This window comes from Crinia signifera, chromosome 1, assembly GCF_055691185.1.
Source record: "Crinia signifera chromosome 1, ASM5569118v1, whole genome shotgun sequence".
NCBI lineage: Eukaryota > Metazoa > Chordata > Amphibia > Anura > Myobatrachidae > Crinia > Crinia signifera.
Window position 1 is genome coordinate 294,996,656 of NC_139217.1, and position 14,976 is coordinate 295,011,631.

At 41.5% G+C, this 14,976-nt stretch overlaps 1 protein-coding gene across 33 annotated transcripts in view; it reads left to right on the plus strand.

Annotated features, from left to right (window-relative positions):
• Positions 1–14,976, plus strand: part of PTPRD (protein tyrosine phosphatase receptor type D) — a 1,589,668-nt gene that overhangs the window by 982,586 nt on the left and 592,106 nt on the right. The window lies entirely within an intron of this gene.

Consider the following 14,976-nt stretch of genomic DNA (forward strand, 5'->3'; position numbering starts at 1 on the left):
ATGTCATGACATCCACTGATGTCACACGGTGGACCGACCCGCATTAGGTGTCAGCACACCACATTGGAGCAAGGAGTTTTTGTTGGCACCACACTGCCCCTTCAATCCTAGGCAAAGCAATCTAGCAAAACCACCCAGGCCAGCAGATGGCGAGGAGCAAGCTGGGGCAGACATTATTGAATTGCAGTGTGAATTCTGTGTAATTATCTTCTAGCGCTTTCATAAATCATAGGAACTCCTACTCAAACTGTATAGCATCATACATATTTGCTGTATACAATGACAGCTAGGGATAGATCACAATTCCTTTACTTGAAGGTCCCTAGACCATGCACTCCTAATAACTAACTGAAGCTCTGTGGCAGATGATCACAGCTCCTCTAGAGACTGGTCACACCCCTACATAAAGTAGGGGCTCCTAGCAATGCATTCTTCCAGTGGGCAATCATGCCCCAGTCTGACACTTCACTGGCTGCAGTGGTGGCTCTAGAGTTGGGGAAAATTCAATTAGGGGAGAAACACCCACAGCTATTAACTGCCATTCCAAACTGACTCACTGGCAGTGGGTATGTCTCCCCTATTTGAATATTAAATTGTGCTGAAGCCCCCCTACCCCCGCTGGAGCTGCCACTGACTGGCTGCATCTCTAGCATGCTGTTATCTCTATCTGCCAAACAAACAAAAAAACTGCATATCTAACATTAAGTAAAATAAAATACCAGTGGATATCTGTGGATACAGTGTTAACTTTTGACGAATGACTGATGTCATGGCGATCTCTGAATTGGATGCTATCTTGCAGTTTAAAACAAAGAAAATATGAATCCAAATAATTTTCTTTCATTCTTAATGGAGTCCTGTAAAGAAGAAGAAATGAAAAACAAATATAGTAATTAAGGCTTCAAATGGTGAAGTTATATTATTTATTTTACTTAGTACCTTAAAATAGAATATTGACAATAACAGAAATACAGTAACATGCAGTGGGTATGCCTGAGAGTAAATCAAGTGGTTTTGACTAAAGATTGTGTCTGCGGCGCTAGGGAATATATGATGTAGTGTGTAACCTTGCAGCCACAATGCTGGAGTGGTGCCCACCTTCAGAACTAAATGCAAGAAAGAACAAGAGCATGGGGCGCTCAAAGGTACAGACCAATAATCAAAAAAATTAATTTTAATTAAAACACACAAACAAGACAATAAAAATAGGTTTAAAAATTTATATTTAGTTGGTACAAATACTGGATAATACTTGATCACTCCCAGATGATCATCACTTTAACTAATAGAGGACATGTATAGTGAATCTATTATAATAAGGAGTTTGTGTGCAACTGCAAACCCGATATAAACATTACATACACATCAGTCACAGATCATAGAAATAACATAAGGTACACCTGCTCAGATATTACTTATATCCAGGGAGGCTCCAGAGAGGAAGGCTGCAGTACAGTTCGAAATTCAAATAGGGGAGAAACACCAGCTACCACCAACTGCCATTCCAAATTGACTCACTGCCAGTTGGTATTGCTCCCCTATTTGAATTTTGGATTGTGCTGTAGCCCCTCCTCTGGAGATGCCACTGCTTACATTTCCCGGTACTCTTTACTTAGTTGGTCACCCATCGCGGGCATCGCGGGTACATTTATGTCTGGCCGCGACGCGACCGACGCGATGCCCGCGATTTCCCATTGAAACCCATGTTAAACATGGAAATCGTGTCGGTCGCGTCGCGGCCGACCATAAATGTACCCGTGATGCCCGCGACGCGATGCTCCCGATTTGCCATAGGAATCAATGTTAAAAGGCCCGATGGACACGATTTTACTGTTAAATGCCTCAATGGACCCGATTTGGCCATAGGAATCAATGTTAAATGGGCCACAGAGCCCAAATAAGCACAATTAACCCTTAAATGTCCCCCCAAATTTTTAACGCCACCCCACGATCCACGCCAACCCGAAGCGTGGCGAGCGCAGCGAGCCCGCGAGGGGCGGCGGTACGCGTCCTCCGACCTTTTCATGCCCTACTATCCACTAGGGCGTGGAGTGAGAATAGAATAGTGTGGCGAGCGCAGCGAGCCACCGAGCCCGAAGCGTGGCGAGCGCAGCGAGCCCCGCGAGGGGACGCGGATACCTTCACAGTTATACGCGTCCCCTCGCGGGCTTCACAGGTGTCCGTGGCGATGCGGACACCTGTGAAGCCCGCGAGGGGACGCGTCTACCTGTGAAGGTATCCGCGTCCCCTCGCGGGGCTCGCTGCGCTCGCCACGCTTCGGGCTCGGTGGCTCGCTGCGCTCGCCACACTATTCTATTCTCACTCCACGCCCTAGTGGATAGTAGGGCATGAAAAGGTTGGAGGACGCGTACCGCCGCCCCTCGCGGGCTCGCTGCGCTCGCCACGCTTCGGGTTGGCGTGGATCCGTGGGGTGGCGTTAAAAATTGGGGGGGACATTTAAGGGTTAATTTTGCCTATTTGGGCTCTGTGGCCCATTTAACATTGATTCCTATGGCCAAATCGGGTCCATTGAGGCATTTAACAGTAAAATCGCGGTCAATCAGACTTTTTAACATTGTTCCCTATGGGAAAATCGCGGTCATCGCGGTCATCGCGGGCATCGCGGGCATCCCGATTTACCCGCGATGACCGCGATTTTTACCCCCGACGCCCGCGATTTCAATCGCTGGCGCCCATCTAGGTAAAGAGTACCCATTTCCCTTATATTAATGGTAAGCTTGCCGATGTGCCCTATTGAAAAATATGGGCACATTAGGCCACAGTTTAGTCCAGTGGTTCTGAAATTTGGTCCTCAGGACCCCACACAGTTCATGATTTTCAGGTCACCTGACAGGTGCACTCGTGACTCGCTGAGTAAACATTCCATAATGTATCTCACACTTTAGTGAATCAAACAAAGCATAAGCACCAGCAACTCTCTGTATTACTCAATAAAAGAATAGATCTTTGACACATGATTACTAGTCCCACAGCTACCATTATGTCATGATTGCAATAGTGTAAAACTACAAGCAGGTTGCATTGGCTTTTATTGAAACGTATGGAGAAATACAGAAAAAGACATGTTTTCAATGAACAATTAGCATTAGCAATGAATAAGGTAAACCGAGGAAACAAAAAGCAAGGGTTGCACATTGTATGTAATTAGTTTCCTCATGCACTAATAATCAGTACACTCAGTTGTGATTTCCTTCAAGGGTGGGTTGGGGGTCGTCGAGAAGGGGGGAGGTGACAAAACAACACAGAATACATTTTGATCAAAATGTTCAATTGTATAAAGTTTGTATCTAATTTGTTCAAGCATCAAAATTGATCATTATAGTATAGCACTAATTACCAGGGTTTTTTTTATGACGGAGGTCTTTAAAGTTAGTGGGCCAAATGTAATAGGGTGTGAGAATCAGAAAGTGAGAGATTTTGGGAGAGTTTCCCCTGTTTTTTCAGCGTAAATGATTTAAAAAAAATGGCAAAACTCTCCCCAAATCTCTCACTTTCTGATTCTCACACCTTATTACATTTGTCCCAGTGTGTTGGTGTTACACTTAACATATTGGCAATTTATTTGTTCACCAGCAAAAAAAAAATGTAATTTACATGTATTGATAGAAATGGTTCGAAATCTTTAAAAAATCAGTACAGTATTTTTATGTATTGCCAGTGTTTGTTACAAAAACCCAATAAAAATATAATACATCACACCTAGAATAAAAAAAAAACTTTAGGAGATAAAGAATTGTTAACTCATGTTTAATTCATTAAACACTTTTATAGTATAGTACAGTATATTATACATTTTGTTATTCTATATTATATTTAAAATGATAGACTCCCAGTTTAGATATGTTTAAAATTGTCGCAAAAATTGTAAATTATTATTTGGGAATTTGTACTACAGTCTCTGCTGCTCTGAGGGTTCTGTTTTGCTTTCCTGAGGATAATTGGATACAATTATTCTTGATAAATTACCATGGGTAATTGGATAACCCCCCCCCCCCCTCTGGTCCCCATACCCTGGGTCCTGTATCCCCATTAGTAAATATAAATAAATAAGGATGCTTCAGTACCAAAAATGTTGTATCATGCCAAAATGGTAATCACAGGGTTGGCTATCACAAAGATTTATCTGTGACAATAAGCGATTACTAAAGCTTCTAGCAACTAAGGGGTAGATGTATGAAGCAGTGATAAGGGAGCAGGAGTGATAAAGTCCTTGGGACTTTATCTCTGGCCAATCAGCCAACTGCCCCCTTTTTGAACCCAGTCTGTAACTTAACAGTCAGGAGCTAAATGGCTAGTGATAAAGTACCAGGCATTTTATCACTTCTCCTCCCTTATTACTGCTTCATACATCTACCCCCTAAAAGAGGTGATGTTGCCCATAGCAACCAACCAGATTTTATAAATTCTCCATTGCATCCTAGAAAATGATAGACAAATGATTGGTTGGTTAATTTTTAGAAGCTTTAGTAGGACAGACCACTGGCACTAATCACCTACAGGGAGTTGAGTGTAGCAGTGGGAGAGATTTTTAGAGACTGCGCATGCGCATAAGTATTTATTTGCATGTGCAGCCTCTGTGTGCGAGTGGGCACAGCAAATTGATTATTCACCGGCCGCTCACACACGCCATGGTTGCGCCCATGGGAGCACCCAGTTTTTCATGGGAGTCCCCATAAATCGTTGGGTGTTCTCATGGTAATTCCCTGATGACGTTGGGGGGGGGGGGCGGGCAACTGACGTCAGCTGCCCACCCATTTCCAAGACAGGGTGCGCACAGATCAGAGACACCACAGAGGTGTCTCAGATCTGCGAGCTCTTCCAAAATCATTTGATGGTATGCTAAACATCCATTAACATGTGTGCAGGGAAATCAGCATGCAGGGGGGGGGAGGGGGTGTTCATGTGGGCACTGGGCTGCGTTTAGAGGACCCTGGAGAAAAAGAGGTTGAGAGGAGATATGATTAGTATGTTCAAATACAGGATTGGGAACAATATGGAACTGGGAGATGATTTGTTCACTAACAGGCCTATACTTAGGACACACGGGCATGTACTGAGGCTTGAGGAAAACAAATTCCATACTGAGGGGTAGATTTATTAATCTGCCCATAAGGATCTTTATCCGCCCCCTTTCGCTTTACCACTTTATCGTGGTGAAGCGGCGCCGCTCTTCTCCTGAATGTATTAACTACTGTATGTGGTATACATTAAGGGAGTGCGTTATCCCCAGCCGACGGGGATACGCATCCTCCCATAACATATGACTGCTTCTCCCCATTGTTTCATCTGTGCATGCGCTGGTTTCCCTGACTTGCGATGTGCCACCGGTGCATGTGCCGCTTGCTGGTCAATTAAAACTGCACATGTGCCAGGTAATGTTCGCAGCGGATGCTGTATATCCAGCGCATGTGCAGTTTTAATTTGAAGACGCCAGAGACCAGCAAGCGGTGCCGGACACATCAGGAGACCCGCAGCGCCAGATAATTCTGGTGCTATGTACATGCAAAAAAAGGAGGAGTGTGCGGCTATCCAGGAACTTAATAAATAAGGTATATTAGGCAGGCACCCACTGTTAGATAACGTATAATGTTATCCCTCCTCCCCCGTAGCACTGCCGTTAAAGTACCCGCACAGCGGGTTTTATATATGAGGGGAAGCGCTATCCCCTGCTTTAGCGCACGGGGATAGCGCATATGCCCCACAGCGCCAATTGATAAATCTACCCTGAATTAAGAAGGGGATTCTTCACTATTAGAGCAGTAAAATTCTGGACTCATTGCCAGTGGGGGTGATTACAGCAACTACTGTTAATGATTTTCATACAAAGCTGGATATATTTCTGGCCACTAAGGGAATCATATAGATAGGACTTAATCAAGTCATTAGTTACAAGTGAAATAGGTTGAACTCGATGGAGTAATGTCTTTTTATCACCATTAAGTACTACGTTACTATGACCTGCAAAGCTGTGAATTTTGCAGCTTTGCATGTCAACCAGAATCAATCCCATGGGCTCATCATGGCGTCTCAGATTCTGCATTCTCTGGCTCCCCGCACAGAGGTTCCTCTGGTAGCCCTGGGACGTCACACAGCAGCCGCCAGCACTTTTCTCCTCAGAGTGGCAGGCTGCAGTGTATTGGTGTTCAGGCCTCATGCATGATTTTAAAGTTTTAAAGTTTTTTTAGAGGCGGGGCTGCAGTGCAGTGGAAATTTCAAAAAGGGGAGCAATTGATAGTGAGTCCCAAACAGTGCTGTTTAGCAGTGCTTGGGGAAGCAGTTGCCGTGGCTTTTCTGCATGAAAGCCTGCCAAATCTACGTCTATACACCATTAATTTGGCTTCAATCTATGGGTACACACTTTCTGCAACACCATTATCTTTGTAGTGAACAAGAAAAAAAGAATTGATCGGTGCGCTACTAGCTGCAGCTGGTACTGGGGTTGTCAAGTCCCCAAATGTGTACAGGTAAAAAATAAAGAATGGTGTACCAGCGCAGGCTGAAAAAAGTTATTGTACTGAGAACGGTATCCTTTACAAAATATTGTATTATGTTAGATAGCTGTAATTATGGAATTCCATAAAACATTAAATAAATATTAAAATAGAAAATTAATACTGGACATTCAATATAAAACAATGTAGCAAAATATCACAATACAATTGGCAATTGACATACAATTGAGCTCTTTTAAATTTGGACATTCCCTACCAACATCACTTGTGGCAATCCATGGAATAAGGACACTACTCATACATTGATCCATTCCCATCCGGAAATCCTTCCGAGGCAGCTACAGACTAATGAAGTCATCCAGGTCATACGGATTTTCCCCTTCAGATGAACCTAATTCATGTATGGACTCTGCTATTCGGACCTATTGGCTACCTGGTGCTCACCTGCTATATATATGGGATTCAACAATACTATGATGTCCTCATGGTAATATGCCAACACAAATGTCAATTGTATTGTGATGTTTTGCTACATTGTTTTATATTGAATGTCCAGTATTAATTTTCTATTTTAATAATTATTTAATGTTTTATGGAATTCCATAATTACACCTATCTAACATAATAAAATATTTTGTAAAGGATACCGTTCTCACTACAATAACTTTTTTCAGGACACTATTCTCTATCTTTGTAGTGAATCCTTTTATAAATCCAGACCTTTATCTCCAATTACACTAGAACCCATCCATCTATATAACAAGATATCCACTTACAGCATCCTATCATGCATTATCTTCACTGTTGCCCCTTCTTCCCCATCCTTCTTGCCCAATATCTTTATGCCTTTCAACTTACATTTCACCACTTGAAACTACCCTCCTGCAACTGTTCAAACTTTCCTGCTCTTCTGCCTTGATGACCATAAGCCTAATGCCTCTGAAGCTTTTTTTGGACTTCATTACTTATTTAGAATACAAACTCTCTGTCATCCTTGTTTTTTCAGAATGTCTTATTCTCAATTTTTATATACAAGATGTGTCTATTAAATTCCAGGACTGGGGCTAATACAACGGAATGAATAATATAAAATATCAATACATTTAATAGTCCTCAAAATAATCACCTCCGGCACTCACACACTTTTGTGCATGGCGGTACAAATTCTGGAAACACGCTTCGTAGTCCTCTGAAGATATGCTTCGAAGTTGAGCAGTTACTTTTTTCTTTATATCCTCTACATCCTGAAATCGATGCACTTTCAGAGTAGTCTTAAGTTTTGGGAACAAGTAAAAGTCAGGAGGTGACAAATCAGGAGAATACGGAGGATGATTAACCTCTACGATGTCATGTTTTGCCAAATAGCGCTTCACATTGAGAGCACAGTAGGGCCTTGCGTTGTCGTGCAGTAGGAGCCAGCTGCCTTTTTCCATATTCGGTCGCACACGGTGTACTCATTTAACTAACCGATGCACTCTGCGTTTTCCCAATTTTTAAACAAAACTTGATATTCACTCATTGCTCCATCACCGACCATGACATGCGCTCTAATGAACCACCTGCTTTTATCTTCTCCAAACCGGAAATGCTTACGCAATCACTGCGCATTTGTTCCACCTTCGCGCCTCATTGGTTACGCTATCACATCCGTATGATGATGTGTTGCTACAAATTTTCATTCATTAACTACACATACAGTCCTGGAATTTAATAGACACACCTTGTATATTATATGACCTCATGTTCTGTTTGATGCATCCATGCATTTATTATATTGCCCAGCTTAACCAATATATTTGTCGATATGTTTAGTATTCTGATGCATGTCATATCTTAATACAATATGTCCAGTAATCTAATGCACCATACAAATAAATGATATTACAGGACTATATTGAGCTCATCATACTTTTAAATTTAAGGATCTTACAGTACAAGCTAAGCATGCTATTTTTACATTTTACTTATTTGAAAATACATGCCTCACAACATTTCCCAATTGCCTTAGCTTGTTCTCCAGTTTAAGACATAAATTAATTTATTTTAATACTTTCCCTAAACTAGATGTTTAGGAAGCATATTTAACAATCTGTCATTTCACATAGAAGGCGTTTTTGAATCAGGCATTTTGCATCCTTTATAAATATACAGTCTCTTGTCCTAGATTTCTTTTATGCAACATACAATTTTACATAACTAATTATATAGTAAAGATTGAGAATATTTCTGTTACAAATCTAATCGTAGTGCTTTAAAGTATGGTTATGTCTAGCTCAGTGATAAGTAATTATCATTGCACCGTGTAACTGTCCATAGCTGTAATACCTGACACAAACGAATGGAAATTCTGTCCTTTTTTAAAGAAAACTGCTACAGGTTGAGTATCCCGTATCCGAGTATCCGTTATCCGAATTATTCCGAAAACCATACATTCCAGAAAGTGAAAAAAAAAAATTTTTGGTACTTGTTTCCTAGAACGGCCACAATCGTGAGTGATCGTGGCTCTTAATTAAGGGACACGATCCTCACGATGTGGCCGATTTTTGACACTTTTTTCACTTTGATTGACAGAAATCGGGTCAATCGGTCGGTCGCGACCAATTAAAATCGGCCGCGATGCGACCGACCGATTGACCCGATTTTTCCATAGACTTCAATGTTAAAAAATCTTTTAACATTGAAATCGGGAGGATCTTGTCGGTCTTGTGCCATTATAATGGCACAAGATGAGATGGACTTGATTAAGTCCATCTCACATAGGGAAAAATGATAAAAAAGGTGAAATGGGCCAATATGACCCATTTCACATTTTTTATGTGCCCGCCATGACCCCACGATAGACGTCAACCCGAAGCGTGGCGAGCGCAGCGAGCCCGCGAGGGGCGGCGGTGCGCGTCCTCCGACCTTTTCATTCCCCTACTATCCACTAGGGCGTGGAGTGAGAATAGAATAGTGTGGCGAGCGCAGCGAGCCACCGAGCCCGAAGCGTGGCGAGCGCAGCGTGCCCCGCGAGGGGACGCGTATACCTGTGAAGTTATACGCGTCCCCTCGCGGGGCTCGCTGCGCTCGCCACGCTTCGGGCTCGGTGGCTCGCTGCGCTCGCCACACTATTCTATTCTCACTCCACGCCCTAGTGGATAGTAGGGGAATGAAAAGGTCGGAGGACGCGCACCGCCGCCCCTCGCGGGCTCGCTGCGCTCGCCACGCTTCGGGTTGACGTCTATCGTGGGGTCTAGCCCACTTAGTAACATTTGGGGGGGCAATTGAAAATAATCAGGTAAAAAAAAAAAAAAATCGGGTGAAAAATCGGTCGATCGGATCGGTCGCATCGTATGCGACCAAATCGCATGCGATGCGATCGATCCGATTTTTTATCTTACGACCACAACGATCTAAATCGTTGTGGCCGTGCTAGGAAACAAGTACCAAATTTTTTTTGCTAAAAACTCACTGGGGACATTTGTAACAGCACTACTGGTGACATGATATGTAACTGGCACTATATATGTGCAAGAAAATGATTGCTTGGCATTCAAATTCAATATCTGAGATAGTACACAAATTTTGTTTCATGTTTTGAAACCTTGTTTTTTGAACAAAAAAATATATTTGTGTGTATTTTATGTGGTAATAAAATATATTTGTGTGTATTTTATGTGTTTATACAGTATACGTGCAAGATACTTCAAAATACATAATTGAAATATTAAAATATTCCGAAATACGGAATAATCCGTTATCCAAAATTCTCCTGGTCCTGAGCATTTTGGATACGGGATACTCAACCTGTATTAATATAGTACTTTTTTAATGCATCTGTTTAATTAATTTAGCTCTGTTTGATGTGGCAATGCTGAAACCATGTAGACTGAATTACTTAGCTCATTAGTTTGTTTGGTCAATGCTGCTGTATACGAAATCAAGAACCCAAGATCTTGAAACCTCTTTAGAGTCACACTTATATCCGAACTAAATACATAATAGGAAGAGCATTCACAAGACTGTAAATTTGACATATAAATGACACAGAGTTATACATGCCTTTGCTGCATTAACCAATACAAACAAATAATTAGTACAAAATAAAATTTGATTGTAAAATAAGTGTGTGTGTATATATGTTGTTGTTTACATGCAATCATTATTATAATTACATAAATATTAAATACATGAAATAACCAGAAACCTGATGATAATAACCAAGCGCTATGAATGGGTTAAAGGTAGTAGAGGGTAGGATGAGAGAGTATAGAATCAAACAATAAAGAGTCACGTAATAGGAGCTAACAGCCCTCAAGGAGCCTCTACCCACAAACAGAGCAGAAATCAGATAGACATAAAAAATAACTCAGGGATGAGATACTTGAAGAAGAGTATGTAGTTATTCCAGACAGTAGATCTGCTGATGGCAAAATACTATCTGGAGGTTGGACCTTTTACAATGAAAACCTGCATGTGAAATTTATCCTTTGTGAACTCAAACTTACTGCGTGTGGTTATTCTTCATGTGGTCCTTGCATTGCAGCTGCAGTTTATTGTTTTAGGACGTCGTGGTTCTGCATCTGTTCCAGGAAAGTATCTTCTAATTTTACTATAAACATTGATCAAGCAAACATATTTTGCCAAAAATACCAGAAAAAACAAAACCAGTACCCTTTAAAATATATGTTTGGATTTTGAAGCCTTCTATTTTGCAATATTTAGCAGGAAGTGAATTCTATTGGCAAAAGTAAATTGGTGTAATTGGCACAATGGGTTCAATATGGTTTCCAAATAATATTTGATCCTCTAATATTATTTGCACACAGAAAAACTAAAAAATATATATATTTAAAATTCTTTGAAGCACAATAATTCCTTTACTTGCCTAATCCATTTAAATAGTTGGATATTTCCTTTTTTTTCCCCTTTAAATAACTGAAGTATGCAACTGATTCCAATTTACTGTAAGCAAAATAAAGTATTAGTGAGATGCTTAATAAGAGATATTAAATTCTCATTAGAATAAATGTTCCCCCCTCAATGAGATGCAATACCACTGTGTATTAATTGGTGCACTAAAAACAGTCATGGTTCTGTTCTTTAATTGTCTATATATACAATGTTAATAAGACTTTACTATAAGTTTATGGCTGTTTATAGATTTTTTCATCGAAATAGAAACTGGAAAAAAAAATTCTATAAGGTTTCTCAGTGAATACTGATTCGTTTCCTTGTTAGAGCAAAGGATATCCCACACCAGTATAAATTTCTCACTCTAGTCTCTCTTACTGTCCACTCTCACAGATGCCTCTCATAACATGTTGTAGAGTTAAATTGATATAAGGCTCTCATGATGTGTCACCCAATACTTATATAGTAACAAGAATTTGTAGCAAAAAAGAGAAAAAATATATGTCTTGGGTGCACACAAGATGTAAATCTACTTTTTTTTTTACTTTTTTGCTACAAAATGATTTGTTTCCTGCTTTATTTAACAGAATGTTAATATTTTTTTCATTAAGATACTTGTGAGAAGCATCTAAAGTTGCAAATAAGTTAATTATTCCTAGGCAACTGAACCTCGTAAAGCTTCTTTCTACTCATAAGATCAATGTTTGAATTTAAGAGCTACAAGGAAAGTGGCTGCATATCTCTATTGCTGTTGAGAATATGACAATCACTCCTACTTCTCGTGCTCGCTGCCTAGGTGTTATCCTGGACTCTGAACTTTCCTTTGTACCTCACATTTAGGGCGAGATGTATCAAACGGAAAATGCGGTAAAACCCCGGTTTTACCGCAATTTTTAATGTATCAAAACTGATACCGCATTTAAGGTTATCGCCACCGTTGGGTGGCGATACCCTATAGAAGCCTATGGGCTTCTTTTCGCCGCCCGCCACCTCCGATGCAAACCCGCCGCCTCGCTGACCCCCCCTCTGGCTTACCTTCCTGAAGGGTCCTCCATAGTCTGCAAAGCTACTCTGTCAGTCACTTCATTGGTTACCTGTATTCTACCATATTCAATACAAAATTATTTTAATTGCACACAAAGCCATAAACCAAACTACACCAACATACAAATCATCTCTTATCTCAAAACATCTTCCAACCCGACCTCTACGCTCCTCCCAAGACCTGCGTCTCTCATCCATACTCATTACTCACTCCCATTCCCGATTGCACGACTTTCTTCGGGCTGCACCCACTCTGTGGAATGCCCTCCCAAGCACAATAAGACTCTCCTCCAGTCTCCAAACCTATAAGCATTCCCTGAAAACTCATCTCTCCAGGCAAGCTTATCAAATTCCAGAACCAGACATGGAACCTTGCATTCTGGTGGAATTGATGCAATAAAGAATACAGTATCTATCCTTATGTATCAATGCCTACAGTATTTCCCTATAGATTGTAAGCTTGCAAGCAGGGCGCTCCTACCTTTTGACTGTCTGTAAATACCCTGTTTGTTGTATCACTTTTGTAAAGCACAAGGGAATATGCTGCACTATATAAGAAACTATTAATAAATAAATAATATGCTGATGCTTTCCATGTTTGGGAATAAATGAGGATTTTCACTTGTACAGATGTATCCATGCTCATCATCGCCACACTTATCCCCACATGCAACTCCTGTGGCAATTGGCACAATCCTGTCCCCATGCACATGCATCCTATTTGCTCCTGTGGTTCATAGAAATGCATTGAACTGCAATATTGCAGTATGGAAATTTCATGCCACGGGTGCAATTTTGGCATGCCAAAGGTGTATGAGTGGTGGCAATCTGGCAAAGATGAACACGGCTACATCTGTATTCAGAGTAGCCACCTTTATCCTCGTCATCATTATCATGAAGAACTGAATGAAGTCAAATAAATCTCTGCATACTGTATGCTCACCTCTGCCAACATTTATATCAACGTGCCTACTATAAGATATGTTAATTCTGAGGTACTTATATGTTAGCTGGGCGCCCACTACGCTATTTGTTTTTTTTCGCATTCCCGCGCGGGGCTCGCTACGCTCGCCACGCTTCGGGCTCGGTGGCTCGCTGTGCTCGCCACACTATTTAAAATCAACTCCATGCCGACATGGATAGTGGGGGTATGAGCATACTAACTATAGTGGGCGCCCAACTAACATATAAGTACCAATTCTGATTTGTTCCTGATTACTCTAAGTTATGTATTTAAGTCCTGAGGTCATATCAGGGGTGGATTGGGAATTTAAAGTGACTGTGGAAAAAGTTAAAGTTGCCCTATGTAGGCATGACAAAAACAAAACTTAGTGAAGTTAGCAGACAATTAGCCCATGTAATGACACCATAGCAGTGAATGCCATTTATCATATATTACAACTTTCTAGTAGTGGCGACTGGTACCTTTGGCACACAAACCTGTAAAAGAGTGTAACACGGCCATGAGTTACTGTACTCCTCCTATTTTCATCAATGCTTTAGGAGCTGTTGTGCTTGCCCCCGGTGCCTCTCTCCACTGAATAGAAGTTGGATACTTTTGAATGTGTCTTTTCTGGTCTAAATGATTTTTCTTCAATAGGAAACCTCTGACTTAATTGATCCTCTCTCGACAGGCAGTGCAATCATGCAACCAGATTTAACATTGTAACATAATTTTTGGGGAAGGGCAAAATGTGAGTTTCTTTGATCAATCAATTTCATATTGCTAAAATATATTTGCTAATTTGGTACCATTTGTATCAGTAATAGTTTATTTAGAACAGGCATGTCCAAACTATGGCCTTCCAGCTGTTATGAAACTACAAATCCCATCATGCCTTGCCACAGTTTTGCTTGTAGGGAATGGTAAAAACTATGGCAAGGCATTCTGGGATGTGTAGTTTCACAACAGCTGGAAGGCCAAAGTTTGGACATGCCTGCTTTAGAATAAGTGTCTATTTTAAGCATACTGTCCCCCAGCCTTTGTTTCTCCAGTGCCATCCCCATTGTTAGAATTCATGAGCAGGACGCATTGTTCATGACACTCAGCGGCGTAACTATAGCACCGCAGCCCCCGCCACTGCGGGGGGGCACTGTGCATGTGGGGGCGCCGGTAGCTGCGGTGCTATAGTTAAACCCCCCCAATCCCCTGCAGACTTACCTATCTCGCTGGTCCTGGTGGCTCCGTTCTTCTGCTGAGGACCACCACAAAATGGCCACCCCCATATAGCACACAGTTCTCTAAAACTGTCTGCTGTATGGGGGTGGCCATTTTCTGGTGGTCCTCAGCAGAAGAACGGAGCCGCCGGGACCAGCGCGATAGGTAAGGCTGTGGGGGATTGAGGGGGGGGTTTGCATGGGCGGCGGGGGGGGGGTAGGGGTGCTTGGCGGGGCGGTAGGGGTGCTTGGCGGGGGGGGGGCGCCCAAAACTTAGCTACGCCACTGATGACACTGCTAATTTAATTTGGATTTTATATTGAGTAAATTTACTAAGATGTGTGCTTTGCCCTAAATGAAACATGGATGTGATAGATCGGTCAATGTTTTTAAACATAAAATACTGTAT